This window comes from Rhinoderma darwinii, chromosome 11 (genome assembly GCF_050947455.1).
Source record: "Rhinoderma darwinii isolate aRhiDar2 chromosome 11, aRhiDar2.hap1, whole genome shotgun sequence".
In the NCBI taxonomy this organism is placed as follows: Eukaryota; Metazoa; Chordata; class Amphibia; order Anura; family Rhinodermatidae; genus Rhinoderma; species Rhinoderma darwinii.
In genome coordinates, this window is record NC_134697.1 from 101,270,076 (window position 1) to 101,287,959 (window position 17,884).

Below are 17,884 nucleotides of genomic sequence, written 5' to 3' on the forward strand. Positions count from 1 at the left end.
TAGTAATAGTGACAGCCATAGTATAACATAAATCACCTCAGCGACAGCGTCTAGTAATAGTGACAGCCATAGTATAACATAAATCACCTCAGCGACAGCGCCTAGTAATAGTGACAGACATAGTACAACATAAATCACCTCAGCGACAGCGCCTAGTAATAGTGACAGCCATAGTATAACATAAATCACCTCAGCGACAGCGTCTAGTAATAGTGACAGCCATAGTACAGCATAAATCACCTCAGCGACAGCGCCTAGTAATAGTGACAGCCATAGTACAGCATAAATCACCTCAGCGACAGCGCCTAGTAATAGTGAAAGCCATAGTACAGCATAAATCACCTCAGCGACAGCGCCTAGTAATAGTGACAGCCATAGTACAACATAAATCACCTCAGCGACAGCGCCTAGTAATAGTGAAAGCCATAGTACAGCATAAATCACCTCAGCGACAGCGTCTAGTAATAGTGACAGCCATAATACTGCATAAATCACCTCAGCGACAGCGCCTAGTAATAGTGACAGCCATAGTACAGCATAAATCACCTCAGCGACAGCGCCTAGTAATAGTGACAGCCATAGTACAGCATAAATCACCTCAGCGACAGCGCCTAGTAATAGTGACAGCCATAATACAACATAAATCACCTCAGCGACAGCGTCTAGTAATAGTGACAGCCATAGTACAACATAAATCACCTCAGCGACAGCGCCTAGTAATAGTGACAGCCATAGTACAGCATAAATCACCTCAACGACAGCGCCTAGTAATAGTGACAGCCATAATACAGCATAAATCACCTCAGCGACAGCGTCTAGTAATAGTGACAGCCATAATACAGCATAAATCACCTCAGCGACAGCGTCTAGTAATAGTGACAGCCATAGTACAGCATAAATCACCTCAACGACAGCGCCTAGTAATAGTGACAGCCATAATACAGCATAAATCACCTCAGCGACAGCGTCTAGTAATAGTGACAGCCATAGTACAGCATAAATCACCTCAACGACAGCGCCTAGTAATAGTGACAGCCATAATACAGCATAAATCACCTCAGCGACAGCGCCTAGTAATAGTGACAGCCATAATACAACATAAATCACCTCAGCGACAGCGTCTAGTAATAGTGACAGCCATAGTACAGCATAAATCACCTCAGCGACAGCGCCCAGTAATAGTGACAGCCATAGTACAGCATAAATCACCTCAGCGACAGCGTCTAGTAATAGTGACAGCCATAGTACAGCATAAATCACCTCTGCGACAGCGCCCAGTAATAGTGACAGCCATAGTACAGCATAAATCACCTCAGCGACAGCGTCTAGTAATAGTGACAGCCATAGTACAGCATAAATCACCTCTGCGACAGCGCCCAGTAATAGTGACAGCCATAGTACAACATAAATCACCTCAGCGACAGCGCCCAGTAATAGTGACAGCCATAGTACAACATAAATCACCTCAGCGACAGCGCCTAGTAATAGTGACAGCCATAGTACAACATAAATCACCTCAGCGACAGCGCCCAGTAATAGTGACAGCCATAGTACAGCATAAATCACCTCAGCGACAGCGCCCAGTAATAGTGACAGCCATAGTACAACATAAATCACCTCAGCGACAGCGCCCAGTAATAGTGACAGCCATAGTACAACATAAATCAACTCAGCGACAGCGCCTAGTAATAGTGACAGCCATAGTACAACATAAATCACCTCAGCGACAGCGCCCAGTAATAGTGACAGCCATAATACAGCATAAATCACCTCAGCGACAGCGCCTAGTAATAGTGACAGCCATAGTACAACATAATCACCTCAGCGACAGCGCCTAGTAATAGTGACAGCCATAGTACAACATAAATCACCTCAGCGACAGCGCCCAGTAATAGTGACAGCCATAATACAGCATAAATTACCACAGCGACAGCGCCCAGTAATAGTGACAGCCATAATACAACATAAATCACCTCAGCGACAGCGCCCAGTAATAGTGACAGCCATAGTACAACATAAATCACCTCATGTGACAGCGCCTAGTAATAGTGACAGCCATAATACAGCATAAATCACCTCAGCGACAGCGTCTAGTAATAGTGACAGCCATAGTACAGCATAAATCACCTCAGCGACAGCGCCTAGTAATAGTGACAGCCATAGTACAGCATAAATCACCTCAGCGACAGCGCCCAGTAATAGTGACAGCCATAGTACAGCATAAATCACCTCAGTGACAGCGCCTAGAAATAGTGACAGCCATAGTACAGCATAAATCACCTCAGCGACAGCGCCCAGTAATAGTGACAGCCATAGTACAACATAAATCACCTCAGCGACAGCGCCTAGTAATAGTGACAGCCATAGTACAGCATAAATCACCTCAGCGACAGCGCCTAGTAATAGTGAAAGCCATAGTACAGCATAAATCACCTCAGCGACAGCGCCTAGTAATAGTGACAGCCATAGTACAGCATAAATCACCTCAGCGACAGCGTCTAGTAATAGTGACAGCCATAATACAGCATAAATCACCTCAGCGACAGCGCCTAGTAATAGTGACAGCCATAGTACAACATAAATCACCTCAGCGACAGCGTCTAGTAATAGTGACAGCCATAGTACAGCATAAATCACCTCAGCGACAGCGCCCAGTAATAGTGACAGCCATAATACAGCATAAATCACCTCAGCGACAGCGTCTAGTAATAGTGACAGCCATAATACAGCATAAATCACCTCAGCGACAGCGTCCAGTAATAGTGACAGCCATAGTACAGCATAAATCACCTCAGCGACAGCGTCTAGTAATAGTGACAGCCATAGTACAGCATAAATCACCTCAGCGACAGCGCCTAGTAATAGTGACAGCCATAATACAACATAAATCACCTCAGCGACAGCGCCCAGTAATAGTGACAGCCATAGTACAACATAAATCACCTCAGCGACAGCGCCTAGTAATAGTGACAGCCATAGTACAGCATAAATCACCTCAACGACAGCGTCTAGTAATAGTGACAGCCATAGTACAACATAAATCACCTCAGCGACAGCGCCTAGTAATAGTGACAGCCATAGTACAACATAAATCACCTCAGCGACAGCGTCTAGTAATAGTGACAGCCATAGTACAGCATAAATCACCTCAGCGACAGCGCCCAGTAATAGTGACAGCCATAATACAACATAAATCACCTCAGCGACAGCGCCTAGTAATAGTGACAGCCATAATACAGCATAAATCACCTCAGCGACAGCGCCTAGTAATAGTGACAGCCATAGTACAGCATAAATCACCTCAGCGACAGCGTCTAGTAATAGTGACAGCCATAGTACAACATAAATCACCTCAGTGACAGCGCCTAGTAATAGTGACAGCCATAGTATAACATAAATCACCTCAGTGACAGCGCCTAGTAATAGTGACAGCCATAATACAACATAAATCACCTCAGTGACAGCGCCTAGTAATAGTGACAGCCATAGTACAGCATAAATCACCTCAGCGACAGCGCCCAGTAATAGTGACAGCCATAGTACAGCATAAATCACCTCAGCGACAGCGCCTAGTAATAGTGACAGCCATAGTACAACATAAATCACCTCAGCGACAGCGTCTAGTAATAGTGACAGCCATAGTACAGCATAAATCACCTCAGCGACAGCGTCTAGTAATAGTGACAGCCATAGTACAACATAAATCACCTCAGCGACAGCGCCTAGTAATAGTGACAGCCATAGTACAACATAAATCACCTCAGCGACAGCGCCTAGTAATAGTGACAGCCATAGTACAGCATAAATCACCTCAGCGACAGCGTCTAGTAATAGTGACAGCCATAGTACAGCATAAATCACCTCAGCGACAGCGCCTAGTAATAGTGACAGCCATAATACAGCATAAATCACCTCAGCGACAGCGTCTAGTAATAGTGACAGCCATAATACAGCATAAATCACCTCAGCGACAGCGCCTAGTAATAGTGACAGCCATAATACAGCATAAATCACCTCAGCGACAGCGCCCAGTAATAGTGACAGCCATAGTACAACATAAATCACCTCAGCGACAGCGCCTAGTAATAGTGACAGCCATAATACAGCATAAATCACCTCAGCGACAGCGCCCAGTAATAGTGACAGCCATAGTACAGCATAAATCACCTCAGCGACAGCGTCTGGTAATAGTGACAGCCATAGTACAACATAAATCACCTCAGCGACAGCGCCTAGTAATAGTGACAGCCATAGTACAACATAAATCACCTCAGCGACAGCGTCTGGTAATAGTGACAGCCATAGTACAACATAAATCACCTCAGCGACAGCGCCTAGTAATAGTGACAGCCATAGTACAACATAAATCACCTCAGTGACAGCGCCTAGTAATAGTGACAGCCATAATACAGCATAAATTACCACAGCGACAGCGTCTAGTAATAGTGACAGCCATAGTACAGCATAAATCACCTCAGCGACAGCGCCTAGTAATAGTGACAGCCATAATACAACATAAATCACCTCAGCGACAGCGCCCAGTAATAGTGACAGCCATAGTACAACATAAATCACCTCAGCGACAGCGCCTAGTAATAGTGACAGCCATAGTATAACATAAATCACCTCAGCGACAGCGTCTAGTAATAGTGACAGCCATAGTACTGCATAAATCACCTCAGCGACAGCGCCTAGTAATAGTGACAGCCATAATACAGCATAAATCACCTCAGCGACAGCGCCCAGTAATAGTGACAGCCATAGTATAACATAAATCACCTCAGCGACAGCGCCCAGTAATAGTGACAGCCATAGTACAACATAAATCACCTCAGCGACAGCGCCTAGTAATAGTGACAGCCATAGTACAACATAAATCACCTCAGCGACAGCGCCTAGTAATAGTGACAGCCATAGTACTGCATAAATCACCTCAGCGACAGCGCCTAGTAATAGTGACAGCCATAATACAGCATAAATCACCTCAGCGACAGCGCCCAGTAATAGTGACAGCCATAGTATAACATAAATCACCTCAGCGACAGCGCCCAGTAATAGTGACAGCCATAGTACAACATAAATCACCTCAGCGACAGCGCCTAGTAATAGTGACAGCCATAGTACAACATAAATCACCTCAGCGACAGCGCCTAGTAATAGTGACAGCCATAGTATAACATAAATCACCTCAGCGACAGCGTCTAGTAATAGTGACAGCCATAGTACAGCATAAATCACCTCAGCGACAGCTCCCAGTAATAGTGACAGCCATAGTACAACATAAATCACCTCAGTGACAGCGCCTAGTAATAGTGACAGCCATAATACAGCATAAATTACCACAGCGACAGCGCCCAGTAATAGTGACAGCCATAGTACAGCATAAATCACCTCAGCGACAGCGTCTAGTAATAGTGACAGCCATAGTATAACATAAATCACCTCAGCGACAGCGTCTAGTAATAGTGACAGCCATAGTACTGCATAAATCACCTCAGCGACAGCGCCCAGTAATAGTGACAGCCATAGTATAACATAAATCACCTCAGCGACAGTGCCCAGTAATAGTGACAGCCATAGTACAACATAAATCACCTCAGTGACAGCGCCTAGTAATAGTGACAGCCATAATACAGCATAAATTACCACAGCGACAGCGTCTAGTAATAGTGACAGCCATAGTACAGCATAAATCACCTCAGCGACAGCGCCTAGTAATAGTGACAGCCATAATACAGCATAAATTACCACAGCGACAGCGCCCAGTAATAGTGACAGCCATAGTACAACATAAATCACCTCAGTGACAGCGCCTAGTAATAGTGACAGCCATAGTACAGCATAAATCACCTCAGCGACAGCGCCCATTAATAGTGACAGCCATAGTACAACATAAATCACCTCAGTGACAGCGCCTAGTAATAGTGACAGCCATAATACAGCATAAATTACCACAGCGACAGCGTCTAGTAATAGTGACAGCCATAGTACAGCATAAATCACCTCAGCGACAGCGCCTAGTAATAGTGACAGCCATAGTATAACATAAATCACCTCAGCGACAGCGTCTAGTAATAGTGACAGCCTTAGTACAGCATAAATCACCTCAGCGACAGCGCCTAGTAATAGTGACAGCCATAGTACAGCATAAATTACCACAGCGACAGCGTCTAGTAATAGTGACAGCCATAGTACAGCATAAATCACCTCAGCGACAGCGCCTAGTAATAGTGACAGCCATAATACAGCATAAATTACCACAGCGACAGCGCCCAGTAATAGTGACAGCCATAGTACAACATAAATCACCTCAGCGACAGCGCCCAGTAATAGTGACAGCCATAGTACAACATAAATCACCTCAGTGACAGCGCCTAGTAATAGTGACAGCCATAATACAGCATAAATTACCACAGCGACAGCGCCCAGTAATAGTGACAGCCATAGTACAACATAAATCACCTCAGTGACAGCGTCCAGTAATAGTGACAGCCATAATACAGCATAAATCACCTCAGCGACAGCGCCCAGTAATAGTGACAGCCATAGTACAGCATAAATCACCTCAGCGACAGCGCCCAGTAATAGTGACAGCCATAGTATAACATAAATCACCTCAGCGACAGCGTCTAGTAATAGTGACAGCCATAGTATAACATAAATCACCTCAGCGACAGCGTCTAGTAATAGTGACAGCCATAGTACTGCATAAATCACCTCAGCGACAGCGCCTAGTAATAGTGACAGCCATAATACAACATAAATCACCTCAGCGACAGCGCCCAGTAATAGTGACAGCCATAGTACAACATAAATCACCTCAGTGACAGCGCCTAGTAATAGTGACAGCCATAATACAGCATAAATTACCACAGCGACAGCGCCCAGTAATAGTGACAGCCATAATACAACATAAATCACCTCAGCGACAGCGCCCAGTAATAGTGACAGCCATAGTACAACATAAATCACCTCAGCGACAGCGCCCAGTAATAGTGACAGCCATAATACAACATAAATCACCTCAGCGACAGCGCCCAGTAATAGTGACAGCCATAGTACAACATAAATCACCTCAGCGACAGCGCCCAGTAATAGTGACAGCCATAATACAGCATAAATCACCTCAGCGACAGCGCCCAGTAATAGTGACAGCCATAGTACAGCATAAATCACCTCAGCGACAGCGTCTAGTAATAGTGACAGCCATAGTACAGTATAAATCACCTCAGCGACAGCGCCTAGTAATAGTGACAGCCATAATACAGCATAAATCACCTCAGCGACAGCGCCCAGTAATAGTGACAGCCATAGTACAACATAAATCACCTCAGCGACAGCGCCTAGTAATAGTGACAGCCATAGTACAACATAAATCACCTCAGCGACAGCGCCTAGTAATAGTGACAGCCATAATACAGCATAAATCACCTCAGCGACAGCGTCTAGTAATAGTGACAGCCATAGTATAACATAAATCACCTCAGCGACAGCGTCTAGTAATAGTGACAGCCATAGTATAACATAAATCACCTCAGCGACAGCGCCTAGTAATAGTGACAGACATAGTACAACATAAATCACCTCAGCGACAGCGCCTAGTAATAGTGACAGCCATAGTATAACATAAATCACCTCAGCGACAGCGTCTAGTAATAGTGACAGCCATAGTACAGCATAAATCACCTCAGCGACAGCGCCTAGTAATAGTGACAGCCATAGTACAGCATAAATCACCTCAGCGACAGCGCCTAGTAATAGTGAAAGCCATAGTACAGCATAAATCACCTCAGCGACAGCGCCTAGTAATAGTGACAGCCATAGTACAACATAAATCACCTCAGCGACAGCGTCTAGTAATAGTGACAGCCATAATACAGCATAAATCACCTCAGCGACAGCGCCTAGTAATAGTGACAGCCATAGTACAGCATAAATCACCTCAGCGACAGCGCCTAGTAATAGTGACAGCCATAGTACAGCATAAATCACCTCAGCGACAGCGCCTAGTAATAGTGACAGCCATAGTACAGCATAAATCACCTCAGCGACAGCGTCCAGTAATAGTGACAGCCATAGTACAGCATAAATCACCTCAGCGACAGCGTCTAGTAATAGTGACAGCCATAGTACAGCATAAATCACCTCAGCGACAGCGCCTAGTAATAGTGACAGCCATAATACAACATAAATCACCTCAGCGACAGCGCCCAGTAATAGTGACAGCCATAGTACAGCATAAATCACCTCAGCGACAGCGCCTAGTAATAGTGACAGCCATAATACAACATAAATCACCTCAGCGACAGCGCCCAGTAATAGTGACAGCCATAGTACAGCATAAATCACCTCAGCGACAGCGCCTAGTAATAGTGACAGCCATAGTACAGCATAAATCACCTCAGCGACAGCGCCCAGTAATAGTGACAGCCATAGTACAACATAAATCACCTCAGCGACAGCGCCCAGTAATAGTGACAGCCATAGTACAACATAAATCACCTCAGCGACAGCGCCTAGTAATAGTGACAGCCATAGTACAACATAAATCACCTCAGCGACAGCGCCCAGTAATAGTGACAGCCATAGTACAGCATAAATCACCTCAGCGACAGCGCCCAGTAATAGTGACAGCCATAGTACAACATAAATCACCTCAGCGACAGCGCCCAGTAATAGTGACAGCCATAGTACAACATAAATCACCTCAGCGACAGCGCCTAGTAATAGTGACAGCCATAGTACAGCATAAATCACCTCAGCGACAGCGCCCAGTAATAGTGACAGCCATAGTACAACATAAATCACCTCAGCGACAGCGCCCAGTAATAGTGACAGCCATAGTACAACATAAATCACCTCAGCGACAGCGCCTAGTAATAGTGACAGCCATAGTACAACATAAATCACCTCAGCGACAGCGCCCAGTAATAGTGACAGCCATAATACAGCATAAATCACCTCAGCGACAGCGCCCAGTAATAGTGACAGCCATAGTACAGCATAAATCACCTCAGCGACAGCGTCTGGTAATAGTGACAGCCATAGTACAACATAAATCACCTCAGCGACAGCGTCTGGTAATAGTGACAGCCATAGTACAACATAAATCACCTCAGCGACAGCGCCTAGTAATAGTGACAGCCATAGTACAACATAAATCACCTCAGTGACAGCGCCTAGTAATAGTGACAGCCATAATACAGCATAAATTACCACAGCGACAGCGTCTAGTAATAGTGACAGCCATAGTACAGCATAAATCACCTCAGCGACAGCGCCCAGTAATAGTGACAGCCATAGTACAACATAAATCACCTCAGCGACAGCGCCCAGTAATAGTGACAGCCATAGTACAGCATAAATCACCTCAGCGACAGCGCCTAGTAATAGTGACAGCCATAGTATAACATAAATCACCTCAGCGACAGCGCCTAGTAATAGTGACAGCCATAGTATAACATAAATCACCTCAGCGACAGCGTCTAGTAATAGTGACAGCCATAGTACTGCATAAATCACCTCAGCGACAGCGCCTAGTAATAGTGACAGCCATAATACAGCATAAATCACCTCAGCGACAGCGCCCAGTAATAGTGACAGCCATAGTATAACATAAATCACCTCAGCGACAGCGCCCAGTAATAGTGACAGCCATAGTACAACATAAATCACCTCAGCGACAGCGCCTAGTAATAGTGACAGCCATAGTACAACATAAATCACCTCAGCGACAGCGCCTAGTAATAGTGACAGCCATAGTATAACATAAATCACCTCAGCGACAGCGTCTAGTAATAGTGACAGCCATAGTACAGCATAAATCACCTCAGCGACAGCGCCTAGTAATAGTGACAGCCATAGTACAGCATAAATCACCTCAGCGACAGCGCCTAGTAATAGTGACAGCCATAGTACAACATAAATCACCTCAGCGACAGCGTCTAGTAATAGTGACAGCCATAGTACAACATAAATCACCTCAGCGACAGCGCCTAGTAATAGTGACAGCCATAGTACAGCATAAATCACCTCAGCGACAGCGCCCAGTAATAGTGACAGCCATAGTACAACATAAATCACCTCAGCGACAGCGCCCAGTAATAGTGACAGCCATAGTACAACATAAATCACCTCAGCGACAGCGTCTAGTAATAGTGACAGCCATAGTACAGCATAAATCACCTCAGCGACAGCGCCCAGTAATAGTGACAGCCATAGTACAACATAAATCACCTCAGTGACAGCGCCTAGTAATAGTGACAGCCATAATACAGCATAAATTACCACAGCGACAGCGCCCAGTAATAGTGACAGCCATAGTACAGCATAAATCACCTCAGCGACAGCGTCTAGTAATAGTGACAGCCATAGTATAACATAAATCACCTCAGCGACAGCGTCTAGTAATAGTGACAGCCATAGTACTGCATAAATCACCTCAGCGACAGCGCCCAGTAATAGTGACAGCCATAGTATAACATAAATCACCTCAGCGACAGCGCCCAGTAATAGTGACAGCCATAGTACAACATAAATCACCTCAGTGACAGCGCCTAGTAATAGTGACAGCCATAATACAGCATAAATTACCACAGCGACAGCGTCTAGTAATAGTGACAGCCATAGTACAGCATAAATCACCTCAGCGACAGCGCCTAGTAATAGTGACAGCCATAGTATAACATAAATCACCTCAGCGACAGCGTCTAGTAATAGTGACAGCCATAGTACAGCATAAATCACCTCAGCGACAGCGCCCAGTAATAGTGACAGCCATAGTACAACATAAATCACCTCAGTGACAGCGCCTAGTAATAGTGACAGCCATAATACAGCATAAATTACCACAGCGACAGCGCCCAGTAATAGTGACAGCCATAGTACAGCATAAATCACCTCAGCGACAGCGTCTAGTAATAGTGACAGCCATAGTATAACATAAATCACCTCAGCGACAGCGTCTAGTAATAGTGACAGCCATAGTACAGCATAAATCACCTCAGCGACAGCGCCTAGTAATAGTGACAGCCATAATACAACATAAATCACCTCAGCGACAGCGCCTAGTAATAGTGACAGCCATAGTACAGCATAAATCACCTCAGCGACAGCGCCCAGTAATAGTGACAGCCATAGTACAACATAAATCACCTCAGTGACAGCGCCTAGTAATAGTGACAGCCATAATACAGCATAAATTACCACAGCGACAGCGCCCAGTAATAGTGACAGCCATAATACAACATAAATCACCTCAGCGACAGCGCCCAGTAATAGTGACAGCCATAGTACAACATAAATCACCTCAGTGACAGCGCCTAGTAATAGTGACAGCCATAATACAGCATAAATCACCTCAGCGACAGCGCCCAGTAATAGTGACAGCCATAGTACAGCATAAATCACCTCAGCGACAGCGTCTAGTAATAGTGACAGCCATAGTACAGCATAAATCACCTCAGCGACAGCGCCTAGTAATAGTGACAGCCATAGTACAGCATAAATCACCTCAGCGACAGCGTCTAGTAATAGTGACAGCCATAATACAGCATAAATCACCTCAGCGACAGCGCCTAGTAATAGTGACAGCCATAATACAGCATAAATCACCTCAGCGACAGCGCCTAGTAATAGTGACAGCCATAATACAGCATAAATCACCTCAGCGACAGCGTCTAGTAATAGTGACAGCCATAGTATAACATAAATCACCTCAGCGACAGCGTCTAGTAATAGTGACAGCCATAGTATAACATAAATCACCTCAGCGACAGCGCCTAGTAATAGTGACAGCCATAGTATAACATAAATCACCTCAGCGACAGCGCCCAGTAATAGTGACAGCCATAGTACAACATAAATCACCTCAGCGACAGCGCCCAGTAATAGTGACAGCCATAGTACAGCATAAATCACCTCAGCGACAGCGCCTAGTAATAGTGACAGCCATAGTACAACATAAATCACCTCAGCGACAGCACCCAGTAATAGTGACAGCCATAGTACAGCATAAATTACCACAGTGACAGCGCCTAGTAATAGTGACAGCCATAGTACAACATAAATCACCTCAGCGACAGCGCCTAGTAATAGTGACAGCCATAGTACAACATAAATCACCTCAGCGACAGCGCCTAGTAATAGTGACAGCCATAATACAGCATAAATCACCTCAGCGACAGCGCCTAGTAATAGTGACAGCCATAGTACAGCATAAATCACCTCAGCGACAGCGCCTAGTAATAGTGACAGCCATAGTACAGCATAAATCACCTCAGCGACAGCGTCTAGTAATAGTGACAGCCATAGTATAACATAAATCACCTCAGCGACAGCGTCTAGTAATAGTGACAGCCATAGTACAGCATAAATCACCTCAGCGACAGCGCCTAGTAATAGTGACAGCCATAGTACAGCATAAATCACCTCAGCGACAGCGCCTAGTAATAGTGAAAGCCATAGTACAGCATAAATCACCTCAGAGACAGCGCCCAGTAATAGTGACAGCCATAGTACAACATAAATCACCTCAGCGACAGCGTCTAGTAATAGTGACAGCCATAATACAGCATAAATCACCTCAGCGACAGCGCCTAGTAATAGTGACAGCCATAGTACAGCATAAATCACCTCAGCGACAGCGCCTAGTAATAGTGACAGCCATAGTACAGCATAAATCACCTCAGCGACAGCGCCTAGTAATAGTGACAGCCATAGTACAGCATAAATCACCTCAGCGACAGCGTCCAGTAATAGTGACAGCCATAGTACAACATAAATCACCTCAGCGACAGCGCCTAGTAATAGTGACAGCCATAATACAGCATAAATCACCTCAGCGACAGCGTCTAGTAATATTGACAGCCATAATACAGCATAAATCACCTCAGCGACAGCGTCTAGTAATAGTGACAGCCATAGTACAGCATAAATCACCTCAGCGACAGCGCCCAGTAATAGTGACAGCCATAATACAACATAAATCACCTCAGTGACAGCGTCTAGTAATAGTGACAGCCATAGTACAGCATAAATCACCTCAGCGACAGCGCCTAGTAATAGTGACAGCCATAATACAACATAAATCACCTCAGCGACAGCGCCCAGTAATAGTGACAGCCATAGTACAGCATAAATCACCTCAGCGACAGCGCCTAGTAATAGTGACAGCCATAATACAACATAAATCACCTCAGCGACAGCGCCCAGTAATAGTGACAGCCATAGTACAGCATAAATCACCTCAGCGACAGCGCCTAGTAATAGTGACAGCCATAGTACAGCATAAATCACCTCAACGACAGCGCCTAGTAATAGTGACAGCCATAATACAGCATAAATCACCTCAGCGACAGCGTCTAGTAATAGTGACAGCCATAATACAGCATAAATCACCTCAGCGACAGCGTCTAGTAATAGTGACAGCCATAGTACAGCATAAATCACCTCAACGACAGCGCCTAGTAATAGTGACAGCCATAATACAGCATAAATCACCTCAGCGACAGCGTCTAGTAATAGTGACAGCCATAGTACAGCATAAATCACCTCAACGACAGCGCCTAGTAATAGTGACAGCCATAATACAGCATAAATCACCTCAGCGACAGCGCCTAGTAATAGTGACAGCCATAGTACAACATAAATCACCTCAGCGACAGCGTCTAGTAATAGTGACAGCCATAGTACAACATAAATCACCTCAGCGACAGCGTCTAGTAATAGTGACAGCCATAATACAACATAAATCACCTCAGCGACAGCGTCTAGTAATAGTGACAGCCATAGTACAGCATAAATCACCTCAGCGACAGCGCCCAGTAATAGTGACAGCCATAGTACAGCATAAATCACCTCAGCGACAGCGCCTAGTAATAGTGACAGCCATAATACAACATAAATCACCTCAGCGACAGCGCCCAGTAATAGTGACAGCCATAGTACAGCATAAATCACCTCAGCGACAGCGCCTAGTAATAGTGACAGCCATAGTACAGCATAAATCACCTCAACGACAGCGCCTAGTAATAGTGACAGCCATAATACAGCATAAATCACCTCAGCGACAGCGTCTAGTAATAGTGACAGCCATAATACAGCATAAATCACCTCAGCGACAGCGTCTAGTAATAGTGACAGCCATAGTACAGCATAAATCACCTCAACGACAGCGCCTAGTAATAGTGACAGCCATAATACAGCATAAATCACCTCAGCGACAGCGTCTAGTAATAGTGACAGCCATAGTACAGCATAAATCACCTCAACGACAGCGCCTAGTAATAGTGACAGCCATAATACAGCATAAATCACCTCAGCGACAGCGCCTAGTAATAGTGACAGCCATAGTACAACATAAATCACCTCAGCGACAGCGTCTAGTAATAGTGACAGCCATAGTACAACATAAATCACCTCAGCGACAGCGTCTAGTAATAGTGACAGCCATAATACAACATAAATCACCTCAGCGACAGCGTCTAGTAATAGTGACAGCCATAGTACAGCATAAATCACCTCAGCGACAGCGCCCAGTAATAGTGACAGCCATAGTACAGCATAAATCACCTCAGCGACAGCGTCTAGTAATAGTGACAGCCATAGTACAGCATAAATCACCTCTGCGACAGCGCCCAGTAATAGTGACAGCCATAGTACAACATAAATCACCTCAGCGACAGCGCCCAGTAATAGTGACAGCCATAGTACAACATAAATCACCTCAGCGACAGCGCCTAGTAATAGTGACAGCCATAGTACAACATAAATCACCTCAGCGACAGCGCCCAGTAATAGTGACAGCCATAGTACAGCATAAATCACCTCAGCGACAGCGCCCAGTAATAGTGACAGCCATAGTACAACATAAATCACCTCAGCGACAGCGCCCAGTAATAGTGACAGCCATAGTACAACATAAATCACCTCAGCGACAGCGCCTAGTAATAGTGACAGCCATAGTACAACATAAATCACCTCAGCGACAGCGCCCAGTAATAGTGACAGCCATAATACAGCATAAATCACCTCAGCGACAGCGCCTAGTAATAGTGACAGCCATAGTACAACATAAATCACCTCAGCGACAGCGCCTAGTAATAGTGACAGCCATAGTACAACATAAATCACCTCAGCGACAGCGCCCAGTAATAGTGACAGCCATAATACAGCATAAATTACCACAGCGACAGCGCCCAGTAATAGTGACAGCCATAATACAACATAAATCACCTCAGCGACAGCGCCCAGTAATAGTGACAGCCATAGTACAACATAAATCACCTCAGTGACAGCGCCTAGTAATAGTGACAGCCATAATACAGCATAAATCACCTCAGCGACAGCGTCTAGTAATAGTGACAGCCATAGTACAGCATAAATCACCTCAGCGACAGCGCCTAGTAATAGTGACAGCCATAGTACAGCATAAATCACCTCAGCGACAGCGCCCAGTAATAGTGACAGCCATAGTACAGCATAAATCACCTCAGTGACAGCGCCTAGAAATAGTGACAGCCATAGTACAGCATAAATCACCTCAGCGACAGCGCCCAGTAATAGTGACAGCCATAGTACAACATAAATCACCTCAGCGACAGCGCCTAGTAATAGTGACAGCCATAGTACAGCATAAATCACCTCAGCGACAGCGCCTAGTAATAGTGAAAGCCATAGTACAGCATAAATCACCTCAGCGACAGCGCCTAGTAATAGTGACAGCCATAGTACAGCATAAATCACCTCAGCGACAGCGTCTAGTAATAGTGACAGCCATAATACAGCATAAATCACCTCAGCGACAGCGCCTAGTAATAGTGACAGCCATAGTACAACATAAATCACCTCAGCGACAGCGTCTAGTAATAGTGACAGCCATAGTACAGCATAAATCACCTCAGCGACAGCGCCCAGTAATAGTGACAGCCATAATACAGCATAAATCACCTCAGCGACAGCGTCTAGTAATAGTGACAGCCATAATACAGCATAAATCACCTCAGCGACAGCGTCCAGTAATAGTGACAGCCATAGTACAGCATAAATCACCTCAGCGACAGCGTCTAGTAATAGTGACAGCCATAGTACAGCATAAATCACCTCAGCGACAGCGCCTAGTAATAGTGACAGCCATAATACAACATAAATCACCTCAGCGACAGCGCCCAGTAATAGTGACAGCCATAGTACAACATAAATCACCTCAGCGACAGCGCCTAGTAATAGTGACAGCCATAGTACAGCATAAATCACCTCAACGACAGCGTCTAGTAATAGTGACAGCCATAGTACAACATAAATCACCTCAGCGACAGCGCCTAGTAATAGTGACAGCCATAGTACAACATAAATCACCTCAGCGACAGCGTCTAGTAATAGTGACAGCCATAGTACAGCATAAATCACCTCAGCGACAGCGCCCAGTAATAGTGACAGCCATAATACAACATAAATCACCTCAGCGACAGCGCCTAGTAATAGTGACAGCCATAATACAGCATAAATCACCTCAGCGACAGCGCCTAGTAATAGTGACAGCCATAGTACAGCATAAATCACCTCAGCGACAGCGTCTAGTAATAGTGACAGCCATAGTACAACATAAATCACCTCAGTGACAGCGCCTAGTAATAGTGACAGCCATAGTATAACATAAATCACCTCAGTGACAGCGCCTAGTAATAGTGACAGCCATAATACAACATAAATCACCTCAGTGACAGCGCCTAGTAATAGTGACAGCCATAGTACAGCATAAATCACCTCAGCGACAGCGCCCAGTAATAGTGACAGCCATAGTACAGCATAAATCACCTCAGCGACAGCGCCTAGTAATAGTGACAGCCATAGTACAACATAAATCACCTCAGCGACAGCGTCTAGTAATAGTGACAGCCATAGTACAGCATAAATCACCTCAGCGACAGCGTCTAGTAATAGTGACAGCCATAGTACAACATAAATCACCTCAGCGACAGCGCCTAGTAATAGTGACAGCCATAGTACAACATAAATCACCTCAGCGACAGCGCCTAGTAATAGTGACAGCCATAGTACAGCATAAATCACCTCAGCGACAGCGTCTAGTAATAGTGACAGCCATAGTACAGCATAAATCACCTCAGCGACAGCGCCTAGTAATAGTGACAGCCATAATACAGCATAAATCACCTCAGCGACAGCGTCTAGTAATAGTGACAGCCATAATACAGCATAAATCACCTCAGCGACAGCGCCTAGTAATAGTGACAGCCATAATACAGCATAAATCACCTCAGCGACAGCGCCCAGTAATAGTGACAGCCATAGTACAACATAAATCACCTCAGCGACAGCGCCTAGTAATAGTGACAGCCATAATACAGCATAAATCACCTCAGCGACAGCGCCCAGTAATAGTGACAGCCATAGTACAGCATAAATCACCTCAGCGACAGCGTCTGGTAATAGTGACAGCCATAGTACAACATAAATCACCTCAGCGACAGCGCCTAGTAATAGTGACAGCCATAGTACAACATAAATCACCTCAGCGACAGCGTCTGGTAATAGTGACAGCCATAGTACAACATAAATCACCTCAGCGACAGCGCCTAGTAATAGTGACAGCCATAGTACAACATAAATCACCTCAGTGACAGCGCCTAGTAATAGTGACAGCCATAATACAGCATAAATTACCACAGCGACAGCGTCTAGTAATAGTGACAGCCATAGTACAGCATAAATCACCTCAGCGACAGCGCCTAGTAATAGTGACAGCCATAATACAACATAAATCACCTCAGCGACAGCGCCCAGTAATAGTGACAGCCATAGTACAACATAAATCACCTCAGCGACAGCGCCTAGTAATAGTGACAGCCATAGTATAACATAAATC

The 17,884-nt window shown here is 45.1% G+C and overlaps 2 protein-coding genes across 4 annotated transcripts in view; one reads left to right on the forward strand and one right to left on the reverse strand.

Moving 5' to 3' along the window:
- ALDOB (aldolase, fructose-bisphosphate B) overlaps window positions 1–17,884 on the reverse strand; it is a 146,273-nt gene that overhangs the window by 53,424 nt on the left and 74,965 nt on the right. The gene's annotated exons all lie outside the window — the stretch shown is intronic.
- The window catches only part of RNF20 (ring finger protein 20), a 122,599-nt gene that overhangs the window by 7,933 nt on the left and 96,782 nt on the right, over window positions 1–17,884 (forward strand). The gene's annotated exons all lie outside the window — the stretch shown is intronic.